Source organism: Salmo salar, chromosome 19 (genome assembly GCF_965601325.2).
Source record: "Salmo salar chromosome 19, fSalSal1, whole genome shotgun sequence".
NCBI classification, from domain to species: Eukaryota; Metazoa; Chordata; class Actinopteri; order Salmoniformes; family Salmonidae; genus Salmo; species Salmo salar.
The window spans coordinates 74158389-74170732 of NC_138309.1; the positions used below are offsets into that span (position 1 = coordinate 74158389).

At 42.8% G+C, this 12344-nt stretch overlaps 1 protein-coding gene across 1 annotated transcript in view; it reads right to left on the reverse strand.

Annotated features, from left to right (window-relative positions):
* Window positions 1-10917, reverse strand: part of boc (BOC cell adhesion associated, oncogene regulated) — a 110652-nt gene extending 99735 nt beyond the window's left edge. The window contains exon 1 of the mRNA XM_045702660.2: window positions 10376-10917. The gene's annotated coding sequence lies outside the window, so the exon portion shown is untranslated. The remainder of the gene's footprint in view (window positions 1-10375) is intronic.
* Window positions 10918-12344: the final 1427 nt, after the last annotated feature.

A 12344-nucleotide genomic window follows, 5' to 3' on the forward strand; every position in this document is an offset into this window, starting at 1 on the left:
AAATTTAGCTGCATCATTCAACCAAGGTTCGTCAAAAACGGGCAAGTGCTGTCTGAGATATCGCGTTTGACCAATGAACGAACGAACATAATAACGGACGGAGACAGATCCACAGTCCCTTCCCTGGTTTCATCATGGGGGACAACAAGGGGGCATCTAGCACAGAGGTGATAGAACAGAGATATAAGAAACAGCCTTGGGAAAAAATAAGAGAAAATGAGGGAGGGCAATGGCATAGAGAAAATATAGGGCAATGGCATAGAGAAAATATAGGGCTATGGCATAGAGAAAATATAGGGCAATGGCATAGAGAAAATATAGGGCTATGGCATAGAGAAAATATAGGGCAATGGCATAGAGAAAATATAGGGCAATGGCATAGAGAAAATATAGGGCTATGGCATAGAGAAAATATAGGGCTATGGCATAGAGAAAATATAGGGCTATGGCATAGAGAAAATATAGGGCTATGGCATAGAGAAAATATAGGGCAATGGCATAGAGAAAATATAGGGCAATGGCATAGAGAAAATATAGGGCAATGGCATAGAGAAAATATAGGGCAATGGCATAGAGAAAATATAGGGCAATGGCATAGAGAAAATATAGGGCAATGGCATAGAGAAAATATAGGGCAATGGCATAGAGAAAATATAGGGCTATGGCATAGAGAAAATATAGGGCAATGGCATAGAGAAAATATAGGGCTATGGCATAGAGAAAATATAGGGCAATGGCATAGAGAAAATATAGGGCTATGGCATAGAGAAAATATAGGGCTATGGCATAGAGAAAATATAGGGCAATGGCATAGAGAAAATATAGGGCTATGGCATAGAGAAAATATAGGGCTATGGCATAGAGAAAATATAGGGCTATGGCATAGAGAAAATATAGGGCTATGGCATAGAGAAAATATAGGGCTATGGCATAGAGAAAATATAGGGCAATGGCATAGAGAAAATATAGGGCTATGGCATAGAGAAAATATAGGGCAATGGCATAGAGAAAATATAGGGCTATGGCATAGAGAAAATATAGGGCAATGGCATAGAGAAAATATAGGGCTATGGCATAGAGAAAATATAGGGCAATGGCATAGAGAAAATATAGGGCAATGGCATAGAGAAAATATAGGGCTATGGCATAGAGAAAATATAGGGCAATGGCATAGAGAAAATATAGGGCTATGGCATAGAGAAAATATAGGGCTATGGCATAGAGAAAATATAGGGCAATGGCATAGAGAAAATATAGGGCTATGGCATAGAGAAAATATAGGGCTATGGCATAGAGAAAATATAGGGCTATGGCATAGAGAAAATATAGGGCAATGGCATAGAGAAAATATAGGGCAATGGCATAGAGAAAATATAGGGCAATGGCATAGAGAAAATATAGGGCTATGGCATAGAGAAAGGAGAGAGATAGCTAAGAGATAGGGGTCAAATGCTATAGAGAACTAATAGAATGCTTATTACATAGTAATAAAGTTCAGGTGTGTGTGTGTGTGTGTGTGTGTGTGTGTGTGTGTGTGTGTGTGTGTGTGTGTGTGTGTGTGTGTGTGTGTGTGTGTGTGTGTGTGTGTGTGTGTGTGTGTGTGTGTGTGAGAGAGTGTGTGTGTGTGTGAGTGTGTGTGTGTGTGAGAGTGTGTGAGAGTGAGACTCTCTGACAGACGTTATAGCACGGCCAGAGGAGTTCCATGTGTCCCGTCACTCAAACGATATTGATGTCATTCCGGACTAAAAGAGAAGCAGGCCAAAACACAGGACTGCACATGTGCAGACTGACAATACACAGACCTGTGCCAATAGCAATAGACAAACGAACACAGGCAGAAACTAGGATAATCTGCACAGCAAGACCTGTGCAGCTCGCTGTCACACCAGGACAAGATAGCATCACAAACTACTGTGCTGCTGTTCTCAGACCAGTTCTTTTGATTTATGAGTGAGGCAACAGAAATAGACTCGTGGTATTATCCCAGGCCAGGGAAAGACGCCATACTCCATCCATCCAGTTAAGAGACAGGTTTCCACATGTCTGGGAATAATGATGACATGCAGTCCTGAGAAATACATTAGTTTGATCACCTTTGCCTATGATGGTAGTAGGACCCATATCAAATCACCATCGCCTTTCTTCCTGATACTAACTGAAATCAAATCACCATCGCCTTTCTTCCTGATACTAACTGAAATCAAATCACCATCGCCTTTCTTCCTGATACTAACTGAAATCAAATCACCATCGCCTTTCTTCCTGATACTAACTGAAATCAAATCACCATCGCCTTTCTTCCTGATACTAACTGAAATCAAATCACCATCGCCTTTCTTCCTGATACTAACTGAAATCAAATCACCATCGCCTTTCTTCCTGATACTAACTGAAATCAAATCACCATCGTCTTTCTTCCTGATACTAACTGAAATCAAATCACCATCGTCTTTCTTCCTGATACTAACTGAAATCAAATCACCATCGCCTTTCTTCCTGATACTAACTGAAATCAAATCACCATCGTCTTTCTTCCTGATACTAACTGAAATCAAATCACCATCGCCTTTCTTCCTGATACTAACTGAAATCAAATCACCATCGTCTTTCTTCCTGATACTAACTGAAATCAAATCACCATCGTCTTTCTTCCTGATACTAACTGAAATCAAATCACCATCGCCTTTCTTCCTGATACTAACTGAAATCAAATCACCATCGTCTTTCTTCCTGATACTAACTGAAATCAAATCACCATCGCCTTTCTTCCTGATACTAACTGAAATCAAATCACCATCGTCTTTCTTCCTGATACTAACTGAAATCAAATCACCATCGCCTTTCTTCCTGATACTAACTGAAATCAAATCACCATCGTCTTTCTTCCTGATACTAACTGAAAAAGTGCACGTCTTTTGAATCAGAGAACAAACTCAACAACCCCGGACCCTGAAATACTACTGCAGGTTTGGTAGGTTAGTTTCTAAATGTAATCTGTTACAGTTACTATTTACCTGTCCAAAATTGTAATTAGTCACGTAACTTTTGGATTATCTAAACTCATGAATGTAATCTGATTACTTTCCCCCTAAGAGGCATTAGAAGACAAAAAGGATCCATCAAACACATTTGGTGTGTCATCATAGTGGTCTCTGATTGGTGGTCATCATTTGGTGTGTCAACACAGTGGTCTCTGATTGGTGGTCATCATTTGGTGTGTCATCACAGTGGTCTCTGATTGGTGGTCATCATTTGGTGTGTCATCACAGTGGTCTCTGATTGGTGGTCATCATTTGGTGTGTCATCACAGTGGTCTCTGATTGGTGGTCATCATTTGGTGTGTCATCACAGTGGTCTCTGATTGGTGGTCATCATTTGGTGTGTCATCACAGTGGTCTCTGATTGGTGGTCATCATTTGGTGTGTCATCACAGTGGTCTCTGATTGGTGGTCATCATTTGGTGTGTCATCACAGTGGTCTCTGATTGGTGGTCATCATTTGGTGTGTCATCACAGTGGTCTCTGATTGGTGGTCATCATTTGGTGTGTCATCACAGTGGTCTCTGATTGGTGGTCATCATTTGGTGTGTCATCACAGTGGTCTCTGATTGGTGGTCATCATTTGGTGTGTCATCACAGTGGTCTCTGATTGGTGGTCATCATTTGGTGTGTCATCACAGTGGTCTCTGATTGGTGGTCATCATTTGGTGTGTCATCACAGTGGTCTCTGATTGGTGGTCAGACTCGCTCAGGTGGAACAAACTTAAACTTGCGCCTTTTTTGAATGCTGATTAAATGTCATTGAGAAAACAGAAAAATGTCATAATGTATTTTTTCACAAGCATCCTTTCTAAATTTTTATGTAATCCAAGAAGTAATCATCTAGTTTTTCAAAAGTATCTGTAATCGGATTACATTTTTGCTGGTAACGTAACTGATAACAGTTAGTTTTTTTATAATCAGTTACTCCCTTTTCGACTACTGGACAGAGAAAAGTGACTCCTAGCCACAGAAACAACCAGATATGCAAACAATAACCAATGAAAAACCACTTTGAGTGTAAGTGAAGAGTAAGACATTGGTTGATCCGTCCCTAGAGCAGACTGTCTGTCATAAACAACAGTAACATTCCAACAACTGTCCCAGAGAGTTATAACTCATTCACAACACATTGGCACAAGATGGTGTGCAAGAATGGAGGGAGAATAAATCATTGGGAACCAAAATAAGTTAATGGCTCCGAGGGGTTCTGTTCTCACAAACTGTTCAACAGTGTGTGTGTGTGTGTGTGTGTGTGTGTGTGTGTGTGTGTGTGTGTGTGTGTGTGTGTGTGTGTGTGTGTGTGTGTGTGTGAGAGAGAGAGAGTGAGAGAGAGATAGAGAAAGAGCAAGGTGAGAAAGAGAGAGAGAGTGAGGAGAGAGAGTGAGTGAGAGAAAGAGCGAAGGGGGAAAGAGAGAGAGAGTGAGGAGAGAGAGTGAGTGAGAGAAAGAGCGAAGGGGGAAAGAGAGAGAGAGTGAGGAGAGAGAGTGAGTGAGAGAAAGAGCGAAGGGGGAAAGAGAGAGAGAGAGAGAAAGGGCAAGGGGAGAAAGAGAGGAGAGAGAGTGAGTGAGAGAAAGAGCGAAGGGGGAAAGAGAGAGAGAGTGAGGAGAGAGAGTGAGTGAGAGAAAGAGCGAAGGGGGAAAGAGAGAGAGAGAGAGAAAGGGCAAGGGGAGAAAGAGAGGAGAGAGAGTGAGTGAGAGAAAGAGCGAAAGGGGGGGGAGAGAAACAAGACAGAAACAGAGAGAGGGTACTACTGTACTGAGAGGTTTCAGTCGGAGTGCTGCCGTCCTAGGTGGTGCTCATGGAGAATGGCCTTTGAGAGGGTGAACAAATATCTACTTAGTACACACTAGTCTCTGGAGTTTATCAATGATCTGACAACACTATGCCAGTCTCTCACAAACAGCAGCGTCAACTCAACTAGAGGTGACTGATGCTGGAGATCACACATGTGTTTATTCAAACATACGGGTGTCTCAGTGTGGTACTGTATTATCACTGTGACAGGTCTCAGAAAGAGACATACAACACCTCTAAAAGGCCAAAACACCGTCTACCTCTCAAACTATGCTGACTTTTCACTCCTCCATGGCTACCGCTCTCCTTTACATCTGTCCTCCCCTTTTTATTTTTTTAACCTTTATTTAACTAGGCAAGTCAGTTAAGAACTAATTCTTATTTACAATGACGGCCTACCGGGGAACAGTGGGTTAACTGCCTTGTTCAGGGGCAGAACGACAGATTTTTACCTTGTCAGCTCGGGGATTTGATCCAGCAACCTTTTGGTTACTGGCCCAACGCTCTAACCACTAGGCTACCTGCCACCCTCCCTTTCTCTTTCACCCTTCCACCCGTCTCTCCTCCACAACTATTTTCTCCATCCCTTCCTCGTCCATTCCTCTCTCCTCCACCTCCTTTTCTCCAACCCTCCCCCACCCCTCCCTCTCTCTCTCCTCTCTCCCCATCACCTCTCCCCTTTTGTCCTGTGTGGGAGAGGCTGTGGAAGGCTAGTGAGGTATGCAAGGTCTGGCCGCGGAGGCAGGGCGGCTCGGAGCCCCAGGGGAGGGTACTGCACCCTGGCCACCTGCCGCTCCAGTCTGGACACCTGAAACCTTCAGGACAAGAGCAAGCTGACCCTACAAGCCCTATAACCCTAAAGCACAATATGTCAACTACACAGCCAGAACGCCCTGTATGGAAAACTACAGAGGAATAGGTATGAGCTCTGGGAGAATGTTCAACCAAGCCACAGCAAGCCTTCATTGTTGGCTATGTGTGTGTGTGTATAATCACTCTATTATACTACAACACTAGTAGAACCAGCTAATATGGATAGACTCCATGTAATGACAGATACACACACCCTACTACAGCCTAAAGCAGGGATGTGCAACTAGCTGACCCACTAATCAATCCTACCACCAAATCTTTTTTTTTTAGATCTATATTTTTGGGAACTCAGTAGGAGTCTTACTGTTGAGAGATAGAATAGTAGAACACACGAGGTGAAATGTCTAAATGTGGTTGTGCATCAGCCGTTTTTATCTTGTTATGTCAGTCACTGACAGTCAAAGAAATGTAGATTGGTAAATGAGTCTAGCGGACAGATATCTAAACTTGTAGAAATCATGGTTGAATATCCGACCGTGGGGCCCCCCCATTGATTTTGTTTGTCCGTCTCACCATATTAAAAACTGCAAAAATGTCTTTCCACCCTATGGCAACGTGTAGAATTGCATGAAATGAACTCTAAAACTTCAATTTGGTTATCTCCGCTGTCAAGAAGGGGGCCGCTAAAATGTTTTGCTCACAATTGGGGGGGACCCCCCAACAAAATTTCACTTAGGGCCCCTAAAAAGCTAGGGCCGGCTCTGACTGCATTTGTGGGTATGGATGTGAGTATGCAGACCCACAAGCCACTGCTGCCCCTCATGATGAATTCAGATTTTTTTGTGGCCCCTACCCCCATCAACGTGGCCCATCCCTGGCCTAAAGTATCTCTCTTTCACACACACACTCCACAGTGCACGCTACGAGAAATACACATCCTATCATACACTGTGATCTGACTTCACTGGAACATGCAGGTCATCCTGAGAGGGAAATGTTCAACACGAGAGTGACAAGCTGCACATTCCTGTGTAAAGACATAATCCTGATTGGAGAACCATCACGCACACACACACACACACACACAGAGTCAGGCCGCACACACACACACAGAGTCAGGCACACACACACACACAGAGTCAGGCACACACACACACAGTCAGGCACACACACACACACACACACAGTCAGGCACACACACACACACACACAGAGTCAGGCACACACACACACACACAGAGTCAGGCCACACACACACACACACACACACACACACACACACACACACACACACACACACACACACACACACACACACACACACACACACACACACACACACACACACACACACACACACACAGGCCCGCAGATAGCTGCCTGCAGGCTGCTATGACTGCATGATTGTACCCGCTGTAGCACAGATGAAAGCCTACCCTCAGGAGGTTGTCTCCTCTTGTCAATTAACAGAAATGCTACACCCTCTAAGAAAACAATAAACCTTTCCACAGTCAGAACTTCAAAAGTCCCACATGCAGAATAATAACTATCCACCCAGAGTCATAGCCAGAACAAAAACTATCCATGGACTATATCCAATCTATATCCATGGACTATATCCAATCTATATCCATGGACTATATCCAATCTATATCCATGGACTATATCCAATCTATATCCATGGACTATATCCAATCTATATCCATGGACTATATCCAATCTATATCCATGGACTATATCCAAGCTATATCCATGGACTATATCCAATCTATATCCATGGACTATATCCAATCTATATCCATGGACTATATCCAATCTATATCCATGGACTATATCCAATCTATATCCATGGACTATATCCAATCTATATCCATGGACTATATCCAAGCTATATCCATGGACTATATCCAAGCTATATCCATGGACTATATCCAATCTATATCCATGGACTATATCCAATCTATATCCATGGACTATATCCAATCTATATCCATGGACTATATCCAATCTATATCCATGGCGTCAGAAGCAGAACAAGACACAGCAACCAGAACCTACTCAGTGTAACCACTAACCATGGACTCATAGCCAGAACATAGCCAGTAAAAGAGCTATCCTACCCAAAGTTATTATAGCCAGAACCAGAACTATCCAAGAACTATCCAAGAAGACATACCCAGGCAGGGATAGATTATCCTAGCCAAGTTTCCAATGGACAGATGAAGACATACCTACTGAGAGTGGACCAAAACAATGTCAAACACACACCTATTAAGGCAACAAAAATAAGGACCTGCCATGTGTTTTTAACAACTCACAGTACTTCAAGGCCTGATGTTATCTTTCCAAAATAGGCATATGGACCAACCCTTGTCTTTAACCCTGTTGTTACCAACGAGTGGTTAATGTTGGGCTGGCATGGAAATGGAATGGTAAAATGTGTGCGTTCATCAGTGCATAGCTAATGGCTGCTCATAACTGCGCCACCAAATAAGGTCAGAAGACTGGGAAAGGAAAGAAACCCAGGCAGACTGGAATCAATTAGAGAATAGCTTTGATCCACCCGTCCGCCGATGATCAACAACAAACTCTACCGCACCATAGCTACCAAACAAGAGGTTCCTTATATTTAGACAGAGGCACAGCAACCAACGCCAAACATACATAGCCTCTTGGTAAACCAATTCACTTATTCAGTTTAATTGAAGAGATAATTCTTCTCGACCTTTAATCTGACTAACATCATGGATTGAGCTGAAAGAATCTCTTCTCTCAAACTGACATGGTGTCTTGTCAGTTTAATTGTGGTGTTTTTTCTATGCGAGTGAGTCAGGCTAAATGTAATCCAAATAACAAAACGACACCTGGAGGTACGAAACCCGAGCCCCCCCCCCCCCCCCCCCCCAGTGTGAGAATGACACCCATGCGAAGACTCGCCAAGAGCTCATTAGCGCCACTGGATTAGAAAAAGCATTTTCTCATTAAATCATTCCTCAGTAAAGGGATGATATCCCACTTGGCAAAAACTGGTTGAATCAACGTTGTTTCCATGTCATTTCAACAAAATAATTCTAATGTGATGACTTTGAATCAACGGAGAAACGTATTGGATTTGCAAAAAAATCATCAATGTAAGGGAAGTTCCTATTTTTTTCAAGTGGTGGAAGAAGTACCCAATTGTCATTCTTGAGTAAATGTATAGAAACCTTAATAGAAAGTTACTCAAGTAAACGTCACCCGGTAAAACAGTACTTGAGTAAAAGTCTAAAAGTATTTGATTCTAAATATACTTAAGTATCAAAAGTAAAAGTATAAATAATTTCAAATTCCTTATATTAAGCAAAGCAGACAGCACCATTTATAAAATATGCATTTGTGTTTAGTGAGTCCGCCAGATCAGAGGCACTAGGTGTTCACTTGATGATGTTCTCTTGATCAGTGTGCGAACTGGACCATTTTCCTGTCCTGCTAAGCAGTCAAAATGTAACGAGTACTTTTGGGTGTCAGGGAAAATGTGTGGAGTAAAAAGTACATTATTTTCCTTAGGAATGTAGCGAAGTAAAAGTAAAAGTTGTCCAAAATATAAATAGTAAAGTACAGATACCCCAAAAAACTACTGAAGTAGTACTTTAAAATATTTTTACTTAAGTAGTTTACACCAATTTTTTTCATCCAACTTTTAACCTAAATTCAATGTCATGATGATATTTTATTTTGATTTCACGTTGAATTCACAGTTGTTGAAAACTCAACCAAATGTTAATCAAAAATAGACTTTGAACTGACATCTGTTCCCAGTGGGATGAGACGCCCTTGACAGCTTGCAGCTAAAATACATTTAGGCATTCCACCACATTGATGGTTCAGAAGAGTTGACCAGCTGTCAATTTATTGTAATAAGGTTATTCTTGCACAGTGGAAGTTTGGTTTAATGATGAGAGGAGTGGGTTATTAAAAGCACGCAATTAGTGATGTTAAAGCTTTGCGTCATGAGAAACAAAATCTGTTCAGGCCATTTTATGGTGAATCAGACTAATAAATAAGATGTAGGCATGGAACCAATAATATGGGGATGGAATTTGGCAGTGCTTGCGGTGTCTGTTTTCTGTTACTCTCTATGGGAACGACTACAGGCTAAGGCCTGCAAAAATCGACACACTATTGGTCTTAAAATGAGAACTTTGAATCACAAATCATATATATTTATATCACGAACATAATAAAAAACGTATTCACACACCAAGATGAAAAGTTAGAGAAACGACTTTTGCAAAAAAGGACGCAAATCCCGAATACTGAAGGCAGAAATGATAGCGCAGCCGAAAGCTACCACATTCACTCAATGTGTCCCAAAACTGTCTTTTACAACCTTTCTAAAATAACATTTCAAAATTCGTATTTTTCATGACCGTTTCGTTCCATATCCCAAATATTACGCGCAGTCTTTGTTTCTATTGAGTTGGACTGAAAGGTAATTCAATTAAATAAAGACGTGGAAACAAAACAATTGTTGCTCACAAAGTTAGTAAGGTACCCGCATCCACATAAGAACATGGGAAACACTAAACGTACACCAATTATGTTACCACACATACGTGCGTAAAATATGATACCTCGATAGCAGCCGTTATTCCACGAATACAAGTATATTGTTAACTTGTAACGCATGTGTTATTACTTCGTGTAGTAGTGCAAAACATGGATCATTAGCAGAGATAAAAACTTACCAAAACGTGCTTTATTTGGAATTCACTCCTCCCGACACCACTTGATCTCCTTCTCCGCTTTTTACTTCAGTAAATTTTCGGGAAAAAACACTTTTCACTTTTTCTTTTCCCTCTAAAGCAACTGCTTTAGTAATTTACTGCGATGCCACCGACATTTTCTTCGGCTCCCCAAGTTCTCACATTGAAAGGCCGTTTTTGGATGACTGAGCTTGCAAACAATTCTCTCTTTTGCAACGCCTTTTCGGGTCCTCCCTCTTCCCAAGAAGGGGGAGGGATTTGAACAATAGGGACTCGCTCCCAAATCCCAACGTTTGGTAAAGCCGTCTAGTTTCCCCCCAAAAACACTCTAGTTTCACCGCACCGTAGATCTTACCGCCGTGCGCGATGATAAAGTGTTGTTTCAACTCATGTATGTACCTGTGCGTAAAGGAGTTTAATAAGATAAGTACATGAGCTAAAGAAAAACAAGTTCCCAAAAGTGAAATGTGGTGTGGGGAGAAAAAGACGCCCCCCCTCCCCTAGACGGGTGTGTTCCCCTGATTTGGTATGCGTTGTTCCCAAAGAGTTTTTATCGACCCCTGTCCATTGAAGCCCGCAAGCCTCTCTCTCTCTTGCGCAGCTGTGGCGTGTTGTGTGCAGGAGGCAGACGCAGTCAGAGGCATCTCACTACTCTCTCACACACTCTGTCTCATACCACAGTGATCACAGCAAAGAACCCCCGCGAGCTCGCCTCTGGAATTCTCTACTTCACTTCAATCAGCACACTTTGAAATGAGGGGGCCAAACGGAGCCATTCCTGTCCAGTTCATTAGTAACTGAATATTCTGACTAAGATCACAGGGGTTTGATACGGGCCAGTTGGTGGTGGTGGTGGAGGGGGGGTGGGGGGTTGGTGGGAATCTGGCAACCTTATCCCCTGGCTGAATGGAGGAACTCCCACCATGTACCTGAGAGGTTATTGCAACACAGCAGGGGTGTCATTGGCATACAAAGCCGTGCTGGTTTGTGACACCTGTTGCTCTTGTTCAGGTGAAAGTGTGTGAAGTGTGTGAAGTGTGTGTTTGGTGTGTGTGTGTGTGTGTGTGTGTGTGTGTGTGTGTGTGTGTGTGTGTGTGTGTGTGTGTGTGTGTGTGTGTGTGTGTGTTAGTGCCAGTGTGCGGTTGGTCCAGCCTATCCTTTATGCACCCCCTGCTAGTTAATATCCAAATGCTATTGGTATGCATGGGACTGATGATATTATAGGCGAAATGATCACACTCACTGTTCATTCAACTAATACACTAAACAGTGCCCATAGTTAGACATGCTCACTCATAAAGTAAGGATACACCCCCAACACGCATGGATGTACTGTCACACACACACACACACACACACACACACACACACACACACACACACACACACACAAAACCACCGTTGTACATGTTTTTGAGAGTCATAAACACTATTTGAGGGTGTTTTCCAATGCTGTGGCGTGGTTGGCCAGAATTCTGTGTGCTTGGCTAGTATTTTAGTCTTGTTGTTGTTACTGCTACTTCTGTTTCTGCTCTGGACTCCTCAGTGACCACCAGGAGCACAGAAAGAGAAAGAGGGAGAGGGTCCCAAACAAACTCTCAACCAACCCCTCCATACTGCCCCCTCCCCCTCTCCTCTGCTCTCCTGTGCTCTTCTCTCTGTGCTGGGCAGGCTGAATTAGACCTGGACAAAAGGCTTTGTAGCCCGGCCATGAAAGGCCCATTAACCATGCTGCAGCTCCCAGAGGCCCTGCCTGCAGGAGACCACCTCCCAGAATGCCCCTCTCTCAGCAGGCTGCGGTCCCAGCATGCAACGCTTCCCTTCAGCTAGGCTGTCGCTATTCAGGGTCCTTGGGACGTCCCTACCCTAAACCCCTAAACCACACCTTAACCCCTACCCATACCCTAACTTTAACCATAAACCTTACCTAACCCTAACCTTAACCCCTACC